The 27667-nt window shown below is 42.6% G+C and overlaps 1 protein-coding gene and 1 long non-coding RNA gene across 8 annotated transcripts in view; one reads left to right on the top strand and one right to left on the bottom strand.

Annotated features, from left to right (window-relative positions):
* rin2b (Ras and Rab interactor 2b) overlaps positions 1-27667 on the top strand; it is a 164586-nt gene that overhangs the window by 35147 nt on the left and 101772 nt on the right. The window lies entirely within an intron of this gene.
* Positions 896-26542, bottom strand: LOC148149043 (uncharacterized). Of its 2 annotated transcripts, none has more exons than XR_015758516.1 (3): positions 26451-26542; positions 2477-2679; positions 896-1827 (listed from the first exon to the last, which is right to left on the bottom strand). It is a non-coding gene; the product is annotated as an uncharacterized LOC148149043 (long non-coding RNA). The 2 variants fall into 2 exon arrangements; XR_015758517.1 differs by lacking the exon at positions 26451-26542 and adding an exon at positions 23684-23766.

The raw sequence follows: 27667 nt of genomic DNA on the forward strand, positions 1-27667 counted from the left end.
GCCTAACCAATGTCCTGTACAGCTGCAACACGACCTCCTCAATCAAACTAATTCTACGTTTTGATCTTCTGAGTGCAGATCCTTTCTCACTACTTTAATGATCTCAGTCTTTATTAGTTACTTCCCCTCTTTTGCTTTTCCTCTTACCTTTTCAAAATGTTAAATACACTTGAATGTTCCGTTCCTGGACTGACTTTTGGCCTGGGAGCATGGCCACATTTTGCACAAGGCTTGACCTGGGCACATTGAATCTTGAAGCAACATAAAGGGTGATGGAATACACCAGTATAAATGAATTTTAGGTGTATCTCACTGATTATTTGAAATTCCCTGTTTTCCACTGGTTCACCTGACTTCTGCCCAGAATTTGCTGATATTACTGATGCAAGTCAATACTCCAACCTCCTCTCCATCCCCACTCCCAAGAAGAATAGAATAGTAGATTCTCTACATTAGGAAAGTAGGCCATTAGACCCATTGAGACCACACCACCCCTCTGAAGAGTATCCCACCCAGATCCACTCCCCTACCCTATCCCTGTAACCCTGCATTTCCCATGGCTAATCCACCCTAACCTGCACATCCCTAATCACTATGAGCAATTTAGCTTAGTCAATCCACCCTAACCTGCACATCCCTCATCACGATGAGCAATTTAGCACAGTCAATCCACCCTAACCTGCACATCCCTAGTCACTATGAGCAATTTAGCATAGTCAATCCACCCTAACCTGCACATCCCTAGTCACTATGAGCAATTTAGCATAGTCAATCCACCCTAACCTGCACATCCCTAGTCACTATGAGCAATTTAGCATAGTTAATCCACCCTAACCTGCACATCCCTAGTCACTATGAGCAATTTAGCATAGTTAATCCACCCTAACCTGCAGTCTTATTCCCTCCTCCTCCTCCTCCCTGCCTCCACTCCAGTGAATCCAAAGAATTTCAGATCCTGACCGTGGCCAATTCCACTAACAACCTGCAAGACATTACCGAGGTACATCTCCAAAAACAGTGAAGCATCTGAAATAATCAAGTTTGGGGTCTAATTATCTTCTTTGTCAAAATAACAGTAAACACTTTGGTGTTCGGCAATGCGCTTTATTTGTAACAATGCCTGTACTTTGTTCTGAGCAATTTCAAAGTTGCATCTTTATCTAAACTTGGGCCGCATGCTAAGTTTTTTATTCTCCCCCTGAAGATTCTCATGGGTCTGTGACAGGAAATTCAGAGTGCTGATGCAAAGGGTTGCAAAAGCCAGCACTAGGGAGAGGAGTTCTTATTTTGGGACTGGGAGTTCTATCTTTGATACAGGCAATGCCACTGATAGCTGTTTGAACATGCCTCCACAGAACTGAGAGGCCACAATCAGATACTGGTGCTGCATTCCAATGACCCACCCATCTGTCCCTTTTCAGTCAGAGATAGCGTGCAGTGTTAAGTAACCTGCAGAACAAGGGCAAAATACAAGGAAGTCTCGCTCATAAATTAAACTCTTGTCGTTACTTTGGTTTTCTCTCCTTTTGTTTAGTAAGTCTTTTTAACAGTGGCCAGCATTCCTCTGTGAGGTCATTGTTTCGCGTCTTACAGCAGTGTTCCCGGTTGCCTGTGTTGGTTTTGGATTACAGTTTGTATGGTGTCCAAAAGCCTCTCCAGAAAATGAAACTTTCTCAGGCTAAAATAGAGCTAGTGTCTCACAGGGGAGTTCTTGGCTGGCTTCTATTCTTTGAACAGCCTGGTTTCAAATCTCCCGTGCCAGGACACTACACGAATCAGCGATCGGTTTGGAGGCAACTGATATTTCTGCAGGGGAAACTCCTCTTGCTGAAAAAGAAAAAGAAAACATCTTTAATGAATGACATTTGTATTATAAGGAAGAAAACCAAGAACCCAAATGCTTCTTGCAGATGTTGTAAATCTGAAATTACAGATCTGGAAAATAGCAGAAATGCTTCTACCACTCTGAAATTGTGGATTTGAAATGTACAACTTCTTACGACAATGCATTTTGCAGCAGACCGAGGTCATTTATTTAACTTTGTTACAAATATTGTGTGCGTTGAACTGAAAGCCGTTAATTGTATGTTGTTGAAACCAATTTAACCCCCTTTGGCCTTAAATGTTACTGTTTTTCTTTTACATGTGGACAATTTGGAGAGACCTCTCTCACTTGCTGTCTCACTCTGCGTACCTAACCAAATAGCTGCCCCGTAATGCTGTCGTATCCTGTTTTTGCTTTTTCAGAGTATGTGTCTCCTCTCCCAAACCTTGCCATCTTTCAGTCCAATCTGAAGCCTTCCCCTGGCCCTTGTTATTTGATTTGCCAGGACACTGGTCCCTGCACAGTACAAACAAAGTCCCTCCCACTGAAACAGGTCCCTGCTACTCCAAGTTCTGCTGCCATTGCCTCACAAACTGAAATCCATTCCACCCTCAGCAATCTCTGAGCCATGTGTTTAACATATTTCCTTACCTTGAGTCAGTTTGCCGATGGCTCAGGTAGTAATTCTGCGGTTATTGTCTTGGAGGACTTGATTTGTAATTGAGCTTCCAACTGTTCACCATCTTTCAGCAGGGCCCCCTTTCCAGGCTCATCAGTGTCATTGGCACCAAGATGGATGACGACAACTGGATCCCTCCGCTTCCTCTCCAGCCCTGAGGAGATTTCCTGAAGCCCTGCTCCAGGCACACAACACAGCCTTTAGAACTTGCACTCACGGCTGCAGAGGACAGCATCCAATCCCTAATTGTATTGTCCCCTGTCACAACTATGTTTTTAGTTCCTCCCCTGTACCACAGTACTGTGGTGAGTCCACTCAACTGCTCTGTAGTCCCCACTCTCCTCCACACAGCTTGCAAGAACCTCATAACTGGGTAGCACGGTGGCTCAGTGGTTAGCACCAGGGACCCAGGTTCAATTCCCACCTTGGGTGACTGTGTGGAGTTTGCACATTCTCCCCGTGTCTGCATGGGTTTCTTCCCACAGTCCAAAGATGTGCTGGTCAGGTGAATTGGCCATAACATTAGGTGGGTTAGTCAGGAATAAATATAGGGGGTAGGGGAATGGGTCTGGGGTGGGTTACTATTCAGACAGTCGGTGTGGACTTGTTGGGCCAAAGGGCCTGTTTCCATACTGTAGGGCATCTAATCTAATCTAACCTAAATTGCAGGAATCAAGACTCCTTGAAAGTTATCCCCGGGTCCCCCTGCCTGCCTCACCTGCTACATTTTTGTTTAAGAGGAATATGCCCAGCTTTCATTGCTGTGCACCACCTATTTGAGTTTCCTTCCAGCTTGAGAAGGAAGAATCACTCAATGCTATTTCGAGATGTCTTGTTTTACATTCACCACTGAATCAAAAGGTTGAGTTCAAGTCTTGCAGAATAGACCTGATCTCAATCTGCAGGCTGACTGTTGTGCAAGTCTTTGAGGGAGCGCTGTATTGTTGAAGGAGTTATTTTTCAGATAATCAGTTAAGCCATCTGTCCTTTCCAGTGCATGTAAAAGATCCTATGGCACCACACATAAGAAGAACTGAGGAATCCTTGTTTTGGCCAGTATCTATACCTCATTATCTCTTTGTGGGATCAAATCTATGCTAATTGGCTGCTGCAATTGCTACATAGAATACACAGTGACTACACTTCAAAATTAGCTTTGATGGTTATAAATCTCTTTGCAATGTCCTGCCATCATGAGATGCATGTTATAAATGCAAAGTTCATATGCAGTAATGCAGAACATGTTTGTGTAAGTCTCTGTCTCTATAATTTAAATGAGCTAAAAACCTTTTTTTAAACTTACTGGTTTTTTAATAATATGAGTGTATAAGCTTAGAGTATAAAATTGCCATAGTCTTGCCAGACCAGACTGCCCCTTCATTAGGGAGACAACCGGTGATGATTTAATCTGAAGTCATCACACCTCAGGTGAGGGGAGAGGTTGAGAAGGAGAGTCCTTAATGGTGATCTTAACGAGTGTGGGACTTGAATGTTGGCATCATTCTGTATTGCAAACCAGCCATCCAAACTAACTGACTCTTGCAAGTGTATATACGGTTACAACAGGCACATTTGAAAACAGCATTTTACAGAACTTCAGCCCTTTTTTATTTTCATGGAAAGAGAGGTTTTTTTTAAATCAAGAAAGCTCATATTAACATACTGGACCTACTCCCTTGACATTGTTCATGTAATAATGTTGTACTTCAACATGTTACAAACATGAATTGTATTGTAACGTCTCTTGGTGATACTGTGTTTGGGTGTCAGTCTGTAGTTTGTCAGGGATAAGGAAACAACCTGTGTTGATAAATGACCTTTTTTATGCTGACTGACTGACTGAAGGACCATTAAGTACTACCTTGAGTCTCGTTTGGGAAAGCAGCATCAGATTTGTCCACAGTAAAGTCCCATAAAACAGCAACCATCACCAGGTTGAAGGATAAATATTAACCAGAATACCGTTTTTAAAAACTCCAGTGTTCTTCTTCAAGTAATGATATCGGATCTTTTATTCTACCTTAGGAAGGCAAATGAGGCCTGAACTAATTGACAAATCATTCAAAAGACTGTGTTCCTACTTCAGTCTCTACTAAAATGAAAGTGTGGATTATATGTGCAAGTCTTAGAATAGAGATCTGAACACATGATCTTCTGACTTGATGTTAAGACACTGAATCAAGACTGGCCTCTGCTAAGAATAAAAGATATTTTCATAAATCAAGTGCATGTACTGTATCTCTGTCTACCTGGATGACCAATTTGTATGAAATCAGGTTGGGGAGGTGATCAAGAGGTTTGTGACAAAACTCAATTGGGTGATTAATGATGACGGTAACTGTAAACTGTAGGAGGATCAAGTGGACTAAGCAGCGGCAAATGGAATTCAATCCGGAAAGGTGCAAGGTAAGGAACTTGGGGAGGGGTAACAAGCCAAGAGATTACACTCTGTGTGACCTAATCCTGGAAAGTACTGAAGATCAGAGGGAGCCTGATGTACGTATTCATAGATTCCTGAGGGTAGCTGAGAGGTGGATAAGGTGGTTGAGAAGACAAATGGGATAGTTATTATTACGCAGGGGTTAGAATACAAGAGTGGGGAGGTTATGCTGTAACTGTGTAGCATGATGGTTAGGCCTGTTATGCTGGGGTACTGCATGTAATTGTGGTCACCACATTCTAAGACTTAAGATTTAGAATTTATTGTCATGTACATTCAAGTACAGGAGTACAGTGAAAAGTACAGTGCGGCATCATCTTGGGTGCAAAAGATACCAGATATCAGTGACTGCACGAGAGAGGGGTGAGGAAGACATTTTCCAGCTGAAGGGTCTCCACTATGAGGAAAGATTGGATAGGATGGGGTTGCTTTCCTTGGAGCAGCAGGAGTTGAAAAGGGACCTAATAGAGATGCATAAGATGGTGAGTGGCATACAGAGGTATCTTTTCCACTAATAGAAGGGTCAATGACCAGACAGTACAGGTAAGAGGTGCAGGAGAGTTGAGAATTTATTTACTCGGAGAGTGGCGAGAGTCTGGAACTGACTGCTTAAAGGGGTGGATGAGTGAGAAACTCTTGTAACATTTAAACGGTAATTAAATGTTCACTTGTATTGCTGTAGTCTCCAAGATTCCAGGCCAGAAGCTGGAGAATGGGATTTGTGTGGTCAGGTCTTTGTTGACCGGTGTGGACCAAATGGCCTTCTGTCTAGATCTTTGAGGTTCTTTAAAGGAACCTCGATTTATGTGAAGCTCACAGGCAGGGAGTATTTTGTTCGGTTAATCAAATGCCGGATAATCGAATGCTGGTTAACATAGTTCAGCCCAACATCGGGATCTTGCAATCGTGCCTGATAATCTGAAATTCAGATAATTGAATACCAGATAATAGAGGTTCCACTGTATTGTCGTTCTATCTGAGGTATTGGAGCCAGAGGTTGATTTTAGAAACCAGGTTTTTCACTCGATACAAACTGCACATTTTTTGATATCAACATTAATAACTTAAATATTTACTTTTCCACAATTTCATGTTAAGACTGAATTGCTTAATTAAAAGAAAATCGCTTCAAGCACTTTTCAGCCACTGTTGTAATATCCAGAAAGTTACAGCCAATTTACTCAAAGCATGTGCCCTTTAGCTACTATTCTGTAATGATAGATATTGATCTGGACACTGAGATAACTCTCTTGCTGTTCCACAAAAAAGGGGAACTTTCACATCCATTTGACATGATCTCAGTACATGTCCTCTCATTTGGGAAAAACAGCAACCCCTGGCAATGTGGCACTCCCTTAGTACTGTGCTGAACTATCAGCCTTGCTTTCTGGGCATGCATTGCAGAATGGAGCTTGAACCCAGAATTGTGTGACTCCGAAGTGAAAGAGCTACCAATTGGAATGATATTTTTGCACTTGGGTTTGCAGACACTGTACAGTATAATCCATGATGAGGAGGTGCCGGCGTTGGACTGGAGTGGACAAAGTTTAAAAATCACACAACACCAGGTTATAGTCCAACAGTTTTATTTGGAAGCACTATCTTTTGGAGCACTGCTCCTTCATCAGGTAGCTAGTGGGGCAGGATCATAGGACACAGAATTTATAGCACAAGATCATAGTGTCATACAACTGACATGATATATTGAACAAACCTAAATTGCTATCAAGTCTCCCATCTTTTAGAATGGGTTGCAAGTTTCGATTCATTTATATTAAAATACCAGAACTTCTTTCAAGTCACATTCCTGAGATAATTAAAGGTTTTATATTTTAAAAAATGACATCTCAGCTCAGACAATGCATTAAAGGTGTGAGGGAGTCTATATGTATTCCAACCTTGCGTCAGACTGATTTTATTTCCAAAGTTGGAATTTATAAAATGTCACATGGATTGACTGCCTGCAGATTGTGTGCGTTTTGAGCAAAATAGAATGCATATGCAAATGCAAGTTCACCCCATGGACTGATGTGTGTGTGCATGCATGTGAGGGAGGGAGAGAGGGGGGGGGAGTGTATGTGCATGTGAGTGTGACTGAATATAAGCCTGTGGGAGGGTGTTTGCGTGGGTGTGAGTGTGAGGAGTGTATGTGTGTGTCTGAGAGAGAGTATGTGTATGAGAGAGGGTCTGCTTGAGTGTGTGAGAGTGTATAGTGTAGTGGGGTCACCTGTAGTGTGACATGAACCTCAGGTCCCAGTTGACGCCATCCTTTTGGGTATCAAACTTGGCTATCAGCCTCTGCTCGGCCACTCTGCATTGTTGCGTATCCCGAAGTCCGCCTAAGAGGACGGCCACCCGAAGATCCGAGGCCGAATGTCCCTGACTGCTGCTGTGTTGCCTGACTGAGAGGGAACATCCCTGTCTGGCGATTGTTGCACGTTTTTCATTCATCCATTTGTTGTAGCGTCTGCTTGGCTTCCCCAGTGTACCATGCCCCGGGGCATCCTTGCCTGCAGTGTATGAGATAGACACCTACACTGTTGGCCAAGTCACATGAATACCTGCTGTATACATGGTGGGAGGTGTCCCCATGTGTAATGGCGGTATCCATGTCGATGCTCTGACACATTTGTTGTGTTTGTTATGGCAGGGTTGTATGATGTTGTGGTAGATGTTGCCCTGAAGGCTGGGCTGTTTGCTGCGAACAATGGTCTGTTTAAGATTTGGCAGTTGTTTAAAGGTGAGAAGTGGAGGCATAGGGAAGGTCTTGGCGAGATGCTCATCCTCATCGACAATGTGTTATAGGCCACGAAAAACATGGCACAGCTTCTCCGCTCCCGGGAAGTACTGGTCAACGAAGGGTACCCTATTAGTAGTATCCCTGTTGGTAGTCTGTCTCCTGAGGAGGTCATTACGGTTTCTCACTGTGGCATGTTAGAACTGGCGATCGATGAGTTGAGCATCATATCCTGTTCTTAAGAGGGTGTTCTTCTGAACCTTCAGGTGTCTGTCGTGTTCCTCCTCATCTGAACAGATCCAGTGTATGCGTTGTCCGTAGGGGATGGCTGTTTTAATATGTTTAGGGTGGAAGCTAGAGAAGTGTAGCATTGCAAGGTTCTCCTTGGGTTTACGGTACAGTGAAGTACTGAGGTGCCTGAACCTGATGGAGATGCATGTGCCCAAGAATGAGACCAATACTAAAGAGTAGTCCGTGGTGAACTTGATGGTGGGATGAAACTTATTGATATCACTGTGTGGATGTTTCAGTGACTCCTCGTCATGGGTCCAGAGGAAGAAAATGTCGTCAGTATATCTGGTGTATAGTGCAGGTTGGAGGTTCTGTGCAGCAAAGAGGTCTTGTTCGAACTTGTGCATGAAAATATAGCATAATCCATGGCATTGATGATGATTAAGCCCACCCATGCCCCAGTATTTACAGGAAGGGCAGAAAGGGTACAGGGGAGAGAGAAAACCACTGGAGACTGTGTCAAGCCCAACAATGCAGAGGTCCTATTCCAATTTAAGGCAGGAGGTCGGTTTTTGTTTCTTCCTATTCCCATTCTTAGGATAATTGTCAGCTGGGGGTGGAGGTCAAAGATCAGGGTCTGCAGCCAGCTCTCTTCGCTGTCTCATCAGTGACCTTCTGTTAATCAGAACATCAGAAGTGATGATGTTTGCTGCAGACCCCTTGGATATTGAACCAAGCTATGCACTATGTCCTGCAAAACCTGGGCAACATTCAGGCATGGGATAATAAGTAGCAAGTAACATGATCCCTCCACACAACTGGTAAGCAATGGGCATCTCCAACAAAAGGAAATCAAACCATTAAATGGTATACTTTTGAATGCCATGTGTCAGACAATGATCGTCGCCAACAAGAAAGAATCTGTTTAACTGGTCAATGGCAGTCAGCTGTATCCATTGTTGAATGGATTTTTGACCAGTAACTGCATTGAACTTGCTGATGAAATAATGTGGCTACAGAAGCTGGGAATTGTGCAGAAGGTAACTTGCCTGCTCACTGCCTAGAGACCAGGCACATGTCAGTCAGGTGACGGAATCCTTCTTCTTGCCTGGAGGAGTGTAACTCCAAGAAAACGATGGGAGCTTGACATTGTCCAACACAAAGCATCTTGCTTCAACTATACCTCTGTTTATTCACTCCTCCACTAGCATAACATGTACAGGCAACAGCTTTCCAAGGCCCCTTTGACTGTACTTCCCATCTCACAACACCTTTCACCAAGGACAAAGGCTTTAGCATCACATGCAAGTTTCCCTTCAACTCAAACACCATCCTGACTTGGAAATACCCTGCCACTCCTCCTCCTCCATCACTGAGACAAAATCCTGGAATTCCTTATTTCTGGGAGCTCTTTCACCACAGATACTGCAGCAGTTCAAGAAGGCAACCTTCTGTCGGGGTTCTTGAGATGGTCAGTAAACACTGAGTGCCCATATCTTATGTACAAAAGAATACGCACTTTGGAATGGCTGCAGGTGCACATGCTGACATTTTGATGTGTTCAAAGTTTGTGAGAAGATTTGTAGCTCGGGTGCTCGTTGCTGTGGTTCTGTTCGCCGAGCTGGAAGTTTTTGTTGCAAACGTTTCGTCCCCTGGCTAGGCGACATCATCAGTGCTTGGGAGCCTCCTGCGAAGCGCTTCTTTGATGTTTCCTCCGGTGTTTATAGTGGTCTGTCCCTGCCGCTTCCGGTTGTCAGTTTCAGCTGTCCGCTGTAGTGGTTGGTATATTGGGTCCAGGTCGATGTGTTTGTTGATGGAGTTTGTGGATGAATGCCATGCTTCCTAGAGGCATCAAAGAAACATCAAAGAAGCGTTTCGCAGGAGGCTCCCAAGCACTGATGATGTCGCCTAGCCAGGGGACGAAACGTTTGCAACAAAAACTTCCAGCTCGGCGAACAGAACCACAACATTTTGATGTGTTCCCACTTTTCAGTGGATCAGTGGAGTGCTGTTGGTCTGGGAGGCTCATCTGACTGTCTGTCTGATTTCCCTTATCTATTTATGCTGCCTTGGGATTTACACCTTTTTGTTTTTTTTCTCTTTTGTCTGCCACAGCTGTTCAAACATAATTGCTTATATGTGGTTTGTGGGCATGAAATTCAGCTACTTTGTATAATCAAAGGCAAAACGAGATGAATCACACCTGCCTGGACAGGCCCCATCAGAAACACAGTGGACAAAAGAAAGCATATTTGTACAAAGATGAACGAGGATGGATCAAGGGAATTCCCCAAGTTGGCTGTTCTTGAAGAGCTTTTGTATTTTGGCTGAACCCTTGGCAGGTATTTGATACACCACCTCTGATGTGCCTTTTCTGTTGATGAGATGACCATTTTGCTGATGAGAACACTGCTTCTCAGTCTTCCTTCTCCAAGTACTTTTATTTGTTTGCAAGAGGCACAGAGTGACTGGTTCACGCTTATAAAAGTCTTTGGCTTATGAGTTAAACATTACAGCTTACCGAAACTGATATGGGGAAATAAATTGTTTAAAGTTTGAGATACTTTCTATTGCAGGGGAGCAACAGCTCATTTCTTACCAGAGGTCTGATGACTTCTACCTCAAACGTTCACATGCACAAGCTGTTCATGTGGGAGCAGGTTACAGTTGTTAACAAGTGGGGGGAGGCCTTTGGTAGGCATAACTGGTCACCATTTTACAGATCAATCAGCCACTTGCTGCTGGCCAAATCTCCCATTGTATATAACCCCCAGGCTCTAGCTGGTCAGTAGCTAGACTTTCCCCACTGCTTGAACCAACAGCTGTGTAAACCACACTCGCAGTGAGTGTCAGGTAACTTAATTTTCAGAAGTGCAGCAATCACTTCCATCCTTGGTTTTAAAACATTCCTTCCACCATTTCAGTCCACAATCAAAAATACAGCAAATTATAAAGGTGCAGTCTTTGCATCATCTCTATCTTAAAAGGGAGACCCATAATTTTGAGGTGTATTCTTCCTCCTGTTTCGAGGTTCCCCCACATGGGGAAAAAACCTTCTCAAGCTTATATCCTTTTGAGATCCCTCACAATTTTAAATGTAAGTCAATGAGATAACCTTTTTATTTTCTAAATGGCAATGAGCATGACCCCAAACTGCTTCTCCTTTCTTAACACACCTCCTTCATCCTAGGAATTTGCCCAGAGAACCGTCTTTGTATTGTCCTCACAATTAGTATTTTTACGTATCTCTGTGTCATCATCAAGTTTGACAAAAGCAAATCTTTCTTCAAATCATGAAGATAGATCATAAACAATTGATGTTTAGCGCCAGTCCCTTTGGGACTCTGCTTGTTGTGGTTTATTAATTTGAAAACTTATAAACCATGGATACTGCTGAATGCCATTGACAGGTAAAAGGATCCTTTCTTGTTGGAGATGATCATTGTCTGACACATGGCATTCAAAAGTATACTCATTTATATTTTTGCTCGTTCTTGCCCTCTCTCTCTCCAGGAAAGGTAGGACTTGAACCCGGACCATTCAGCCCAGAGTTGATGACATTTTCACTGATCTACAAGATCCTACTTAGTCTTAAAGATCAGGTACTTTCAAATTGCATTTTGGGAAAGCAAATCTTAGCAGGACTTATACACCTAATGGTAAGATCCTTGGGAGTGTTGCTGAACAAAGACACCTAGGAGTGCAGGTTCATTGCTCCTTAAAAGTGGAGTTGCAGTGAAGAAGGTGTTTGGTATGCTTTCCTTTATTGGTCAGAGTATTGAGTACAGGAGTTGGGAGATCATGTTGTGGCTGTACAGGACATTAGTTAGGCCACAGTTGGAATATTGCATGCAGTTCTGGTCTCCTTCCTATCGAAAAGACATTGTGAAACTTGCAAGGTTTCAGAAAAAATTTACAAGGATATTGCCAGGGTTGGAGGATTTGAGCTATTGGGAGAGGTTGAACAGGCTGGGGCTGTTTTCCCTGGAGCGTCGGAGGTTGAGGGGTGACCTTATAGAGGTTTATAAAATCATGAGGGGAATGGATCGAATAAATAGATAAGGGGCAACTTTTTCACGCAGATGGTAGTATGTGTGTGGAATGAGCTGTCAGAGGAAGTGGTGGAGGCTTGTTCAAATGCAACATTTAAAAGGCATCTGGATGGGTATATGAATAGGAAGGGTTTGGAGGGATATGGGCTAGGTGCTGGCAGGTAGGACTAGATTGGGTTGGGATATTTGGTCGGCATGGATGAGTTGGACTGAGGGGTCTGTTTTGTGCTGTACATCTCTATGACTCTAGTACAATCTGTACCTGAAGGTATGATTACTAAGTGTGCAGGTGACACCAAAATTGATGGTATAATGGACAATGAAGATGATTATCTGAGTATACCAAGACCTTGACCACATGGGCAAATAGGCTGAGGAGTACAGATAGAGTTTACCATAGATAAATGTGATTGTTACATTTTGATAAGGTAAGTCAGGGCAGGACTTGTACAGTTAGTGGTAGGCCCTGAGGAGTGTTGCCAAACAAAGGGACCTAGGGGTGCAGGTGCATAGTTTGTTGAAAGTGGAGTTGCAGGTAGACAGGGTGGTGAAGAAGGTGTTTGGCACACTTGCCTTTATTGGTCAGTGCATTGAGTGTAGGAGTTGGGAGGTCATGATGGGGCTGTACAGGACATTGGTTCGGTCACTTTTAGAATACTAGGTTAAATTCTGGTCACCCTACTATAGAAAAGATGTTGTTAAATTTGAAAGGGTGTAAGAAAGATTTACAAGGATGTTGCCAGGATTGGAGGGTTTGAGCTACAGGGAGGCTGAATAGGCTGGGCTCTTTTCCCCCCCTTGTGCATCAGAAGCTGAGAGGTGACCTTCTAGAGATTTCTACAATCGTGAAGGGCATGGATAGGGTAAATAGTCAAGGTCTTTGTCCCAGGGTAGGGGAGTCCAAAACTAGAGGGCATTGGTTTAAGGTGAGAGGGGAAAGATTGAAAAGGGATCTGAGGGGTAGCGTTTTTCATGTAGAGGGTGACCCATGTATGGATGAGTTGCCATTGGAAATGATGGAGGTGGGTATATGAATAGGAAGGATGTAGAGGGATAGGGGCCAAAAGCTGGCAAATGGCTCTGGATTAGTTCAGGAGATCTGGTCAGCATGAGTTCGACAGAAGGGTCTGTTTCCATGCTGTATAAATCTGACACAATAATTCTATCAGTTACATTCTTGACACTTACCATACTCTTGTGATTCAGGTGGAGCACATCCCATCAGAACAGCTCCCTCCGTCTGCAGCACTGATGCCAGTGTTGTATGATTTCAAACCTGTTTCTCCCAAACCAATCTTTGAGCCAAAGTTTACCTCATCTTTGGCAAGAGAGTGGTGAACCTTTTGAATTCATTACCACAGAAGGCTGTGGAGGTCAGGTCACTGAGTACACTTAAGACAGACTTAGGTTCTTGATATCAAGGGCTATGAGGAGACAGCAGGAGAATTGGGTTGAGAAACTTAGCCATGACTGAAGGGTGGACAGACTCGTTGAGGTGAATGGCCTTAATTTCTGTTCCTATGTCTTATGGTCTCATGGTCTTAATCTTGTTGACCCTTTGCCAATTTGCTCTTGGTTCACATGATAATCCATTTGATTCTGCTTTTTAATTTAAACCCTAGTAGCTCATATTCCTTCAGCAAAACCTGTTTCTATCTATATGATTAAATTAAATTACTTACAGTGTGGAAACAGGCCCTTCGGCCCAACAAGTCCACACCGCCCCGCCGAAGCGCAACACACCCATACCCCTACATTTACCCCTTACCTAACACTACGGGCAATTTAGTATCAATATCATTGATACCTGCATGGACCTCAGCAACTGAATCTTCCTCTCCCATTCCAAGTTCCTCTGCAGCCCAGATGAGATTTCCTGAACCTGGTAGGCAACACAGTATTTGAGATTCTTTGTTCTCTGTGGCCAGGATCATGTGTATTCCCTGACTATGCTATCCCTGATGACAATTACATTTCTCATTTTTTCCCCCTCCACCCCTTGAATGGGTCTTTTTACCATGGTCCTATGGTCAGTTTGCTCATCGTCCCTACAGCCCTGCGCTCATCCACACAGGGAGTGAGAATCTCAAACCTGTTTGACAAGCTCCAGGGCTGAGGCTCCTTCAGCTCTACCTGTCTCGCTCATAGTCCCACCTTCCTGTCCCTGACAACTGACCGAATTGGAGGTAATGTAAGGAGTATAACTGCCTCCTGAAACACAGCACCCACTCCCTGATGTGTCGCAGTGTTCAAAACTCAGAGTCCAGCTCATCAACTCTGAGTCAGAGTTCCTCAACAACCAGCACTTGCTATGGATGTGGTCACTTTGAACTATGATTGGGTCCACCAGCTCCCACATCCCATTGTTACAACATGCCTACTGGCCTGGCATCTCTCTTTTAATAGCTTAATTCTTAATTTGATTTTTAAAAAATTCCTGTCAGCCTTTTAGTTTGTAATTTCTAAATATTTCTCCTATTTACCTTCAATCTGAAAGAAACCTGTAACATAGGTATCACCAACCAATGAACTTACTGTATACTTGTGATGGAACACTTTTGCACTGAGCCCCTGATCCTGGGCTTTAATCTTGTTTTTTAAAAAACACTTCATAAACTATGAGCCAAAAGAAAGCAGCTCTTCCCCTCTGCACTGAATTCCCACGCTGGCTCCAAATTCCTTGAGCTACACACCCACTCGGGCTGGGTCTCACTTTGGATGTGATCTCTCCTTCCTGACTGTGCAAAGCTTACTGAACCTGTACCTTTGTTGTAAATCTTTTTAAGACCCTAAGATGCAGGCCACTGGGTCTCACAGAATTGTCAAATTTTTTCTCCTTGTAGATTTCCCAGTACTTTTTCTTTCATAATTACAACTGTTTTGAGTTCTTCCCTTCCTTCTGTGCCTTCTTTTAACTCCTCTGCATCTGCATGTTTCTCCTTGAAGACAGATCTTTCTCTTTAGTCAAGCTGTCAGTTAGCCCTCTTGATGTCGTTTTTGGCTTAGCAACAAGCTTAGTACCTCTGTGTAGGACCTTGAGAAAACTGTTTCTTTGCTAAAGATGCCATGTAAATGCAAATTATTATATAGTACTATATTGTAATGTATCTGCACAGTTTTGCAGTTTGAACACTTCTCAGCTGAACTACAGTCCTCTGTACACTATGCAATGTGGATTGGCATGACTGCCATGCCTCGTAATAAATACATGGATTGGATGGTATGGACGTGTATTGCAGTGGTGTTCCAGTCATCATTTTTGCTTTTGCAGAAATGTTCTTTCACCTTTTTTAGGATCAACAGTACTAAGATGGACCAATTCTTCTGATCTTACTTAGTTACTATCTGCTGGTCCAGTTTAACTTATATCATAGCTTTGTTGTAGCTTTTAAAAATCTTTAATAATAACCTTTTTTAAGGTGAGTTTGTGCGGAGTTTAATCCTGACTTGTCACTGCACTGACCCACTGGTGTCAATGCTGACTTTACTCTGAAGCAGAGTGGGGTGCTACTCCACAGAGAGCTAAGGTTTTGATTTTGCACTGTTCAGTATGAGGCAGTCAAACCTATGCTGCAAAATGTCCATCAGGTTTGTTAATTCCAAGTGTGAGGGGAGTAAAGATTCTCTTGTTTCTGGTCTGTAGTCATTGAAATTAGAATTAGCTTTATTGTCACATGTACTCAGAGTTTACAAGTCACCACTTATGGCGCCATCTTAGGGACAAAGGTACCTCGGTCCAGATTCTGGAGTACAGATTTTTAAGAAAAAAAAAGAATTAAGAAGTTCAGCATTACAGACCTTCAAAAGTACAAAATCATAGAAAATAAATTAGAAAAATAAAGAGATTAAAAAGTTTAGAATAACAGTCCTTCCACCATAATATACTGAAAGGGGGGGAAAAAATTAGAGAATTTAAGACAAGTCCCCTTAGTCCATTTCATGGCTCTGGCTCAAAAGCATGACCCCCCCCTCCTGGTTAGAATACTGGACCCACCACGATTGCCAAAGAAAGTGCTGCATGGAGTCACAGACCGACTGAAGCTGCTGTAAGGAGAAAATCAACTAGGTAAAAGTGAGGACTGCAGATGCTGGAAATCAGAGTCTAGATTAGAGTGGTGCTGGAAAAGCACAGCAGGTCAGGCAGCATCCGAGGAGTAGGAAAATCGACATTTCGTCCTGATGAAGGGTTTTTGCCCGAAACATCGATTTTCCTGCTCCTGGGATGCTGCCTGACCTGCTGTGCTTTTCCAGCACCAGTCTGATCTTGGCTGCTGTAATGAGAGCCAGACCGATGCCGATGAATACAGCCACCGAGGCTGCCTGAAGGAATCCCAGACCAGACCAGACCAGACCAGCCATTTATTGTTTTTGCCAATAGCTCTGTGAGCCAACCCAATTTGCGTGCAGGCCAGTCCATCATCCAGTTGAATTTCTTTTCAGCTAGTATGGTGAATAAGAGAGCTCCTGTTTAGTAAGAGTGGTTTCCTGTAGAGATTAGCAGAAATAATAGCACGTGGGATTGGAATTAACCTTCTTGTATGGTTTGGGAAGTAGGAGAATTGTGATAACAGGAAGGTCGGCGGAGAAAGAATGTTCTGGTATTAACGGGTTGTGACAAGTTCTATTTGCTAGTGAACTGTTTCAACCTTTTTCCAAATATATTACTGACTGATGAAGGAGATGAGAGCATTGTAGACTTAATTTGGTGGTGACACTGAGTACGGAATCCCAGTGCATTGTGTGGGAGGGAGCAGTCCATTGCAGGATGTACTGTGGCCATTCCCTGTGGCTTCTTGAGGAGTCACTATGAAACACCCATCCATCTAGAAGATGACAAACGTGGATGGGATCAGCATCAGCACAAAGTTCTCCTCCTTTTACATAAAATACTACCAAGAATGGCAGAGGCTGGAAATCAGAAGGTGGAGGGTGTTTGGATTCCAAAGTTATCAAACTCGATATAGTGTCCCGAAGACTGTAAGGGCCCCCAAGCAAAATAATGATATGCTGTTCTCCCAGCTTGAACAGGGCCTCATCAGGAACTGCAGCGGGCCTGAGACAGAGATGTTGCCAAGGGAACATGGTGATGTGTTGAAATGGCAGGCAACTGGAAGCTCAGAGTCTGTGGACGGAATGTAGGTGTTCTGCAGAGCGGTCACTCAGTCTGCATTTTGCGTAGAGGAAAACCCAAACACCTTCTATGTCCTTTTACCTACCCCTACACCTCAGGCCCTGTCATGAACTGGGCTGCTTTCAGCAAAGCCAACCTATTTTCACCTCCTCGTTGTCCCCGTTATCAGCTTTTCTCCTTCCCTGGCATTCTATCAACTATCCCTTTGTCTGCCTAACTGTTGTCTCTCTTTCTCATCTCCACTTTACCATTAGCTCCTCTCTTCCTCCCGATGTCTTCAGCATATATACCACCTTCTCCTTACTACTACTATCCGTTCAGAAGAAGGGTCACTGGACTCGAAACATTATTTTGTTTTCACTCCACAGATGCTGCCCGATCTGCTGAGTTCCTCCATCAAGGGTGTTTTTGACTCCTCCATGTACATCCTGACTGGGTGTATGTCGGCATTCATTCATTGTCGATACATTAAAACTTGCATTTAAATCCTGGAATTCCCCTACCTGAATGTACAGGTGCCAATGTTGGACAAGGTCAAAAAAATCACCAGGTTATAGTCCAACGGGTTTATTTGAAAATACTAGCTTTTGGACCGCTGCTCCTTCATCAGGTGTTAGTGAGAGAGGAAGATCTTTGACACAGAATTTATAAGGAAAAGATGATAGGGTCATACAACTCATGTAAACGGATTGAACACACTTGGACAAGGTTAAAAAAAAACACATGACAACAGGTTATAGTTCAAGGGATTTATTAAGTAGGTATCCTGCCAGTAACTTAGGACAGCTACAAATGCTACTTTTTTGTATAAAGGGAGCAGCAAATAATGAGGTGTGTAGTTTAGTTATCCATTACAAAGCCTCTTGCAATGTTGAGTGTAGACATGAGGTACTTCCAGCAGTAAATATCAGCAGGCAGTTTCATGTGATAGGGACTGGGATACACAGCCACAAGTGCTGCCTTGGGTCGTGTCTCATCTTCCACTTAATGGAGAAGGTGTAATCTCTGGCCTGTGTAAATTCGGTTGAACATTTGTCTGCTGTGTCTGGGAGAGTTGGTTGGCAGGTGCCTATGCAGTTCAGTTAGTGATGGGGTGTTGGTTCTTTCAGCTGCATGCACACCACTTGGCTGCAGGGACACTGACTGCCATTTCCCAGGATGTCCCTCTGGTTTGGTGGTGGGTTTCTCAAATCTTCATGAATTGGGATGTGGCTCATGATTTATATCCTTCTCGGGCTCTGTACCAGTCTTATTTACCACCCACTGTTGAATCCAGATGCTGATGTGAAGGGCCTGGAAATGTGAATAGTGTCTTCCCCAAACCAAAGACAGATTGAGAAGCCTCTACTCAAATAGACTTGTTCACAAAAACAAGAGAGAAAGTGAGGACTGCAAGAATGATCAAGGGCTTATACCCAAAATGTCAATTGTCCTGCTGCTCATATGCGGCCTGACCTGCTTTGCTGTTCCAGCTCCATGCTTTTTGACCTTGTTCACAAGAACAGCACTGCTGACCATCATGTGCTTTGTCAATTGCAACCAATTCTGAGTTGGCCCGTGAGATGCAAGAGCAGAATGGGACCATTCGGCCCTTTGAGCCTGCTCTGCCATTCGATCGTGGCTGTCATATTTCTCAAGCCAATTCTCTTGCCATCTCTCCATAAGCCATATGGTGGACAGTCTAGAAACGGTGGAAATGCCGAAGTAACTCTTCCCCCTGGAACTCTGCCCAACATGGGAAATTGTAATTATGCAGAAATGAATACTAACTTATCTAATCTTGCCATTAAACATTTCAGGAAAAAGAAGTTAAAAATCACACAACACCAGGTTATAGTCCAAAAGCTAGTGCTTCCAAATAAACCTGTTGGACTATAACCTGGTGTTGTGTGATTTTTAACTATATCCACCCCAGTCCAACACCAGAACCTCCACCTCAGAAAAACAAAATGCAGTGAGCAAGTGCAGTATTCATCTGTGATTTTGTGTGCTTTTAAATATTACGCTTATAAACACAATGAGAGCTACCTTTCTTAACTTAATATGTAGTGGGAGAAATCATATTATCAAGAATACAACAAGGTAAATAAGTGGTAGATTTCTGAAATTAATGTCCAAGGTATATAAGTTTTTAGATATTAGGAAAAAAATTTTAAAGTTTCAACTTTTGCTCCTGCATTTATAATTATTTGTCCATGTTTCCTTTTTTATTGATTTTTATCATTAGTGGAAATAATGTTCCAGTATTTTTCTAGTCAAAACAGTTTCATAGCTTTGAAAAGCTCTTTTCAATCACTGCCTTAATCTCTTTTGTTCTAGTGCAAAAATAGCCCAGATTTCCACACCTTTCTGTATAACTGTCTTCTCATCCTTGCATCGTTATGGTAAATCTTTCCTGTATTCTTTCCATAATGTGACTTGTCCCAATAGTAGCACATTCGTGATATATTGAGGCTCCAGTTCAGTCTTAGATGAAGCATGAGTGCGGTACTGAGGGAATGCAGCACTGTCGGAAATCCTATCTTTCAGGTAAAGTATTAGAGTGATGGGCCATCTTTCTGTCAGAGTCATACAGCACAGAAACAGACCCCTTCAGTCCAACTCGTCCATGCTGACCAGATATTCTAAACTAATCTAACCTTATTTGCCAGCATTTGCCCTTCTAAACCCTTCCTATTCATGTATCCATCCAGATGCCTTTTAAATGTTGTAATTGTACCAGCCTCCACCACTTCCTCTGGCAGCTCATTCCACACACGCTGTTTGAAAAAGTTGCCCCTTAGGTCCCTTTTAAATCTTTCCCCTCTCACCTTAAATCTGTGCTCTCGACTCCCGTACCTGGGACAAATACCTTGGCTATTCACCCTATGTATGCCCCTCATGATTTTATAAATCTCTATAAGGTCACCCCTCATACTCTGATGCTCCAGAGAAAACAGCTCCAGTATATTCAGCCTCTCCCTATAGTTCAAACCCTCCAACCCTGAGCAATCTCCTTTGCAAATCTTTACTCAACCCTTTTATAGCATCTGTCCAATAGCTGGGTGTACAGAATTCAATGCAGTGTTCCAAAAGTGGTCTAACCAATGACCTGTACAGCTGCAGCATGACCTCCCAACTGATGAAGTACTTACGTTCAAAACGTCGATTCTCCTGCTCCTCCGAAGCCGCCTGATCGGCTGTGTTTTTCTAGTGCCACGCTCTTCCACGCTGATCTCCAACATCTGCAGTCCTCACTTTCTCCCAACTCCTATACTCAATGTACTGACCAATGACAGCACGTGTACTAGATGCCTTCCTCACTATCCTGCCTACCTGCAACTCCACTTTCAAAGAACTGTGAGCTTTCAGGAGGAAATGATTGAAGAGCCAGTATTAAACTCTTAGTCAATGCCACCAGGTGAGAGAATCTGTTTCTCTTCCTGTAGGATCTGGTGTAATTCAGAAATATATTGAACTTTGACAATTGCGTCAGATTTAATTGTAGGGAGTATAAGTCATAGTATACAAAACTCACACATTACTTGTGTTGTACACTGGATGGCGCTAATTTTAGATCACTTCCACAGCACTGAAATTAATACTTTAGGAGTCTACATCTACAGTACTTATGAACTTGCACTGGCTTGCAGTCTTCAAATGGAAAGAATAGTTTTCCTTTCCGTGTGAATAAAGGGACTGGAACGAAGAATATTTAGTCAATGTGAAAAGTGATCTTTTACTGGCAAGAGTTGTATTGAATTATAATGCCATAAAGAGCCTTGACCTAGCAAATGTACTTCCTGTTTGCTGCCCTATCTCTGTCTTGTTCATTTTTATTTACAAATTCTCAAATCAAAAGAGAATGTGTTGAGATTTTATCTCATTTTTATCTCTGCCAAAAGTTGATTTTTTTCTTACTTAATGCCTTGGTGCCATTTACAAATATATTCTAATGTGTAAATGCACTGAGCTGGTTTAAATCTAAAATAAGTCCAACAAGTTTTAAATATTTCTAAGATACTTCTTCTTTGTGAGAATTTCATTGAAATCTGGTATTCTGCCTTGAAATAAACAAGCTCGGTGCAAATGCTGGGGAATGTTGGTTACCGTGGTAACTGAGTCATTCGGGATGCATTGTTTAGTTTTAGATTGCTGGTTTTCAAGAGTGTCATTTTTGTTAAAAATGAACAGTTCCAACAAAAACAAGTATTTCTGTCAAAGTTGATAACTTTTCATGCTTTTTTAGGGCTCTCAATCTGAAAGAAATCGGTCCAATTTGCTGTGTTTTGTTTGGCCCAGTCCATTCTATAATTTAAGAAGTCTTGAATTGAAGTTTTATAAATTCCTAACCCTACTCATTTCTTTCCTAGCTGCCAATCAAGAGGGATCTTGGCTGGGAAAGTTCAGTCACTACCCAAGCAGATAGCAGGCCTTAGCTGCTATAATTATATTCCATTGCCTTGCTTGATGAAATGTTATTTATCCATAAGCCCTACAGTTTAAAGTGGAGGAGTTAACTGATAGTGTTATATCTGGATATCTGCCTCATCTCTCCTTCATTAGGTCAGAGAGGACAGTGAAGATTTTTTCTGCTTATGTTTAACTTTAACCTCCTTTGATCTAGCAGATAATTCATCATACTCCACAAAGGACCATAGGTATCTCTCTCTCGGGTAAATAATCATTATTTACATGCAGCGCAGGGGTTAGTTAGCTCAGTTGGTTGGATAGCTGGTTTGTGATGCAGTGTGGTGCCAACAGAATGGGTTCAATTCCTGTACAGCTGAGGTTATCATGAAGGACTCTCCTTCTCAACCTCTCACCTTACCTGAGGCACAGTGTCCCTCAGGTTAAACCACCACTAGTAGCCTCTCTCTCTCTCTCTCTTACACTCTCTCGCTCTTTTGCTCCCTCTCTCTCGCTCACACTCACGCTCTCTGTCTCTCGCTCTCTCTCTCTCTCTCATGGGACAGAAAGCCTATTGCCATGTCTTACTAGACCACGTTACCTCTGCCATGTTGTGTGTGTTTGTGCCGGTGAGTTGTTTGATTTGGATGGGGGTGGGAGTTGATGGTGGCTTGAGGGGAGAGTATGAGAGAGAGAAAGGAATGCTCAGTCAAAACTGCTGCCCCTGAAAACGACAGAGTTAAGACTACATTAAGGGATAGCATCATCTATTAAAGAAACCGTAATCCTGAGAAAATAGTAACAAAATAATTTAATGTTGATTGATTGTAGTCAGAGAGGTCACGAGACAGAGCTTGAGTGAAATAAGTTATTTGGCTAAGGATTGGAAGATTAATTTCTACATGAGAAAGTGCAGAGCAGTGTGCATTGGTAAAGGAATATTGAACATGGCTACAAAACAAAAGCTATGTGGAGAATCCAGGATACACACTCGAGTCCTAGAATGGCACTGAGAGTCATACATCATGGAAACAGACTCTCCAGACCACCCAGTCCATATCGACCATGTTCCCAGGGTAAACTAGTCCCACCTGCCTCTGCTTGGCCAAATCCCTCTGAACCTTTCCTGTTCATGTATGTATCCAAATGTCTTTTAAACATTGTAACTGTACCTGCATCCATCACTTCCTTTGGAAGTTCATTTCACACACGAACCATTCTCTGTGTAAAAAAAGAAGTTGCCCCTCACGTCCTTTTTAAAGCTTTCTCCTCTCATCTTAAAAATATGCCCTGTAGTCTTGAAATTCCGAACCCTAGGGAAAAGACACCTGCCATTCACCTTATCGATACCTCTCATGGTTTTATAAACCTGAACTGTTGTGAAGGATTATGGGAAATGGCAGGATAGTAGAGTTGAAATCAAGACCAGGTTATCCAGGATTTTATTGATGTGGGGTGGGGAGGGAGTGGGTGGGGGAGGAGGAGGAGGAGGAGGAGAGAGGAGACTGGCTCGAGAGTTTGTACAGTACACTCCAGCTCCTATTTCTTTCTGTTCTCATGTTTTGTCTCACCTGATGAATCAATGTCTGCCTTTTATTGGTAATTACATGATGTTTGGATGTAGCAGACCTGGTCGAAAATAAGAGCTGTGCAGAGATGACAGAGGATGTTGTTTCAACTATACTAGTAATGGTGATGAGAAGGGTCTTGTGGTACAATGATAGTGTCCCTACTTTTTTACAGAAGATCAGGGTTCAAGTCCTACCTGTCCTGTCAGTGTGTCATAACCTATTAAAGGCTCCGTATTAGCGAACCAATCTCTGGGCTGAAAGGTCCAGGTTCAAGTTTAACCTCGACCATAAAATATAGAAGCTGAAATTAGGCCATTCAGCCTAGCAAGTCTACTGCACCATTCAATCATGGCTGATACGTTTCTCAAACCTATTCTCCCACTTTCTCCCTGTAACCCTTGATACTTAAGAACCTATCCATCTCAGTCTTAAATATCCTCAATGACCTGGCCTCCACAGCCTTCAGTGACAATGAATTCCATAGATTCACCACTCTCTGGCTGAAGACATTTCTCCTTACCTCCCTTCTAAAAGGTCTCCCCTTTACTCTAAGGGTGTGCCCTCAGGTTTTAGTCTCTCCTACCTATATGTAATAATCTGCCTAAATCATTTGATTAAAAACACTTACACGAGAAATGTGGGACATGGTAGAATAGAGAACAATTCCCAGCAGAACACTGGTTTATTTCCCGAGGTTTAAGCCTGGAAAAGACTAATGAAGAAGACGTGAACAATACACAATGCTACTTTAAAGGTCACTTTTCTGAATGCTGTGTTTTGGTTTTAGGTTAAAAAATTAATGAAGCTGTCCACAAACTATTATGTTCCTCTGTCCATGCAATAAAACTACACATTGGATATCAGAAAACTTGGATTTTTTTACCTGCTAAATAAACTTCAGATCAGAAATAAATACCAACTCCTGTTTGATTAGTTTCACAACATAGAGGAACATTGTCACTGTTGAAATGAAATGCCACGCTAGGAAAGTGGTATGTGGATTACGGCACAAGAGCAGAATGTGGAAATGTGTGATTCATGCTTTATCAGTTTTAACACACAAACTGGATTAAATCCGGGGTTCAATGTCAGGTATGATCATAAAAATACAAAGCTTGTACATGATGCATTTTATTGGTAAATTGCTTCACACGTAAACTTCAGTGTTTAATTTTAGAAAATTTGCCATGTAAAGAAACATTTCCATCCACTACCGGTAAAAGTGAATTTGATGTAAATATATTGAAGTCTAACTTGACTGTGTTGAAAATTAAGACCATCCACTTGCCTGCCTCTGTCCTTCACCAATGCAGCCCGACCAGGACAATCCGCACTGGTGTGCCGAGCTTTCCAGCCTTATCCCATGGTGCAACCATTTCTCCCATCTTTGTGCGTGGGAAATCATGTTTCACGAACTTGATTGAGTTTTTTGAAGAAGTAACAAAGAGGATTGATGAGGGCAGAGCAATAGATGTGATCTATATGGACTTCAGTAAGGCGCTCGACAAGGTTCCCCATGGGAGACTGGTGAGCAAGGTTAGATCTCATGGAATACAGGGAGAATTAACTATTTGGATACAAAACTGGCTCAAAGGTAGAAGACAGAGGGTCGTGGTGGAGGGTTGTTTTTCAGACTGGAGGCCTGTGACCAGTGGAGTGCCACAGGGATCGGTGCTGGGTCCACTACTTTTTCTCATTTATATAAATGATTTGGATGTGAGCGTAAAAGGTATAGTTAGTAAGTTTGCAGATGACACCAAAATTGGAGGTGTAGTGGCCAGCAAAGAAGGTTACCTCAGATTACAACAGGATCTTGATCAGATGGTCCAATGGGCTGAGAAGTGGCAGATGAAGTTTAATTCAGATAAATGTGAGGTGCTGCATTTTTGGAAAGCAAATCTTAGCAGGTCCTAGGGAATTTTGCTGAACAAAGAGACCTTGGAGTGCCGGTTCATAGCTCCTTGTAAGTGGAGTCGCAGGTAGACAGGATAGTGAAGAAGGTGTTTGGTATGCTTTCCTTTAATGGTCAGAGTATTGAGTACAGGAGTTGGGAGATCATGTTGCGACTGTATAGGACATTGGTTCGGACAATGTTGGAATATTGCATGCAATTCTGGTCTCCTTGGAAAGATGTTGTAAAACTTGAAAGGGTTCAGAAAAGATTTATAAGGATGTTGTCAGGCTTATAGGTTTGAGCTATAGGGAGAAGCTGAACAGGCTGGGGCTGTTTTCCCTGGAGTGTTGGAGGCTGAGGGGTGACTTTATAGAGGTTTACAAAATTATGAGGGGCATGGATAGGATAAATAGACAAAGTGTTTTCCCTGGGACAGGAGAGTCCAGAACTAGAGGGCATAGGTTTAGGGTGAGAGGGGAAAGATATAAAAGGGACCTAAGGGGCAACTTTTTCACACAGGGTGGTATGTGTATGGAATGAGTTGCCAGAGGAAGTGGTGCAATATTTAAAAGGCATTTGGATGGGTATATGAATAGGATGGGTTTGGAGGGATATGGGCTGGGTGCTGGCAGGTGGGACTAGATTGGGTTGGGTTATCTGGTCGGCATGGGCGGGTTGGACTGAAGAGTCTGCTTCCATGCTGTGACATCTCTGTGACTCTATCTTGCTTTCACCTCAACCTTTATCATACTTATCACTTCCATTTGGCTGATGACCCAGAGAACGTACTATGGCATGTTGGGAAATGGAATCCAATTAGTCTGACAGATTGTAGACTGGCATTTGAAAATTAACCATGTTTGCGACTTATCATTAGCTGGTTCACCGGTGCCCTTCAGAGAGTAACCTACCACCCCTCCCTAATCTGGCTTACATGACTTCAACCCCACATTACCTTGAAACTTTGGTGCCATATTATATAATTGACTTTAGGAATGGACAAGGCATGATGCAATATCAGTATCACCTACACCCTAACATGAGGTCTCCACTATTCTGATCTTGCAATCCTACCCTGAACCTCGAGCTCCTGAAATTGCTTGACACTTTGATGGTCTGCTGACGGACTGTTGTTTTTGGACCTATGTCACCTGCAGAGAAAATCTTAGAGAAACCTGTTGGCCTGTTGCAGTGGCTTAGCGGGGTGTTAGTAATTCCATGATACAAGCTAAGAGTACAAATTTGGCCTGTTCTCCTCCACCTGCACTTTCGAATCTAGATATCTGATTATTCAGCTCATTATTGTTTGTAGAGCACATCAAGTTCAGTAAATAGTTAACCATATAACTGAGATACCATTGGAGCACTTTTTTCCATCTATGTGGACATAAGCAAGTAATTTGAACCAAACATACTCTAAAATATGCAATTGTGCTAACTCGTACGTTCATCAATATCTCAATAATATACTTTGTATGTTAGAACATATTCTGTCACTCACCATGAACAGCGCTTTGGAGATCTGTTATGTATTTCACATCCTTGATGTACTGCTGCTTGTGATTAATAACAATGCAGCAAGCTCCACTGTCGTTGTCTTTTTTTCTCTCAGGTGCAAATGCTTTTCAACAAGTTCACATCCCCTCAATTCAAGGTATGTTTGGTTTTGTGAGCAGTGAGCCAGCTGTATAAATAGTTCAGGAAATGGTCAGCTATTGTTCATCTCCTTCCTTGTGGTGAATCAATCATTCAATGATGCACAGTGAGTCATGAGCTGCTAGAGGTTAACTGTCCCACTCAGCTCCGTGACGTTCACTTACTGCTGTTCCACAAATTCTCTACTGTCTTTTTTCAGAAAGTGCATCTTTTTAAAAAAAATTCCGCCAGCCTATTTATATTTCTGATCTTCCTTTGAAATGTTAGAGTGTCGTATAAAGGATGTAATAGAAAACAGTTGGAACTACATAGTATAACCAATTGGATCGGCATGGCTTCATGAAGGAGAAATCATCCCTGATACATTTATTAGAATTCTTTGAGGCCATAACAAGCAGGATAGATAAGGAGGAACCAGTGGATGAAATGTATTTGGATTTCCAAATGGTGTTCGATAAGGTTTAAGGCGATTCAATATTAGAAAGGCCAATGTTATTGAGGATTAAAATGGATTGAGGACTGGCTCACTCATCGAAGATTCTCAGCAGAATGTTAATAGGGACCTGAGTGATGTGGTCAGTGGTGAGATTTGTGGCATAATCAGGTGAGAAATCCAATGAGGCCTGTCTCAATGCCCAGAGCACCTCACTGCATCTATTATGCATAGGCTAAAATATAAGCACTACTGGAGTTGGGCGGTAGTGTGGGGGGAAAATAAAATAACAAGGGGATTTAGAATTTCCTCAGTTCAGGGAACTGACTCTGAGCTAGCTGGCCAAAGAAAAAATATGCATTTGCTGAGCAGTGAAGCAAGTTTCTTGCTAAGCAGTGGCGAGTTGCAAATTAAGGAGATTATTGCTGGTTGCATTCTTTATTAAGGCAGTTCATTAATATTCAGCTTCTCATTTTTCCAAATGCACTGACCTATCTAGGTGTCAAGGATTCTCAACGTGGAAGTCAGAGCGAGTACCTGGTGAGCTCCACTTGCTGCTTGTTCCAAAGAACCTCCATGTTGGATACCATGATGTGGAGGTGCTAGTGTTGGACTGGTGCAGACAAAGT

The sequence above is a fragment of the Chiloscyllium plagiosum genome, unplaced genomic scaffold (genome assembly GCF_037043375.1).
Source record: "Chiloscyllium plagiosum isolate Xiang-an unplaced genomic scaffold, Cpla_swu_hap1 HiC_scaffold_10, whole genome shotgun sequence".
Classification (NCBI taxonomy): Eukaryota; Metazoa; Chordata; class Chondrichthyes; order Orectolobiformes; family Hemiscylliidae; genus Chiloscyllium; species Chiloscyllium plagiosum.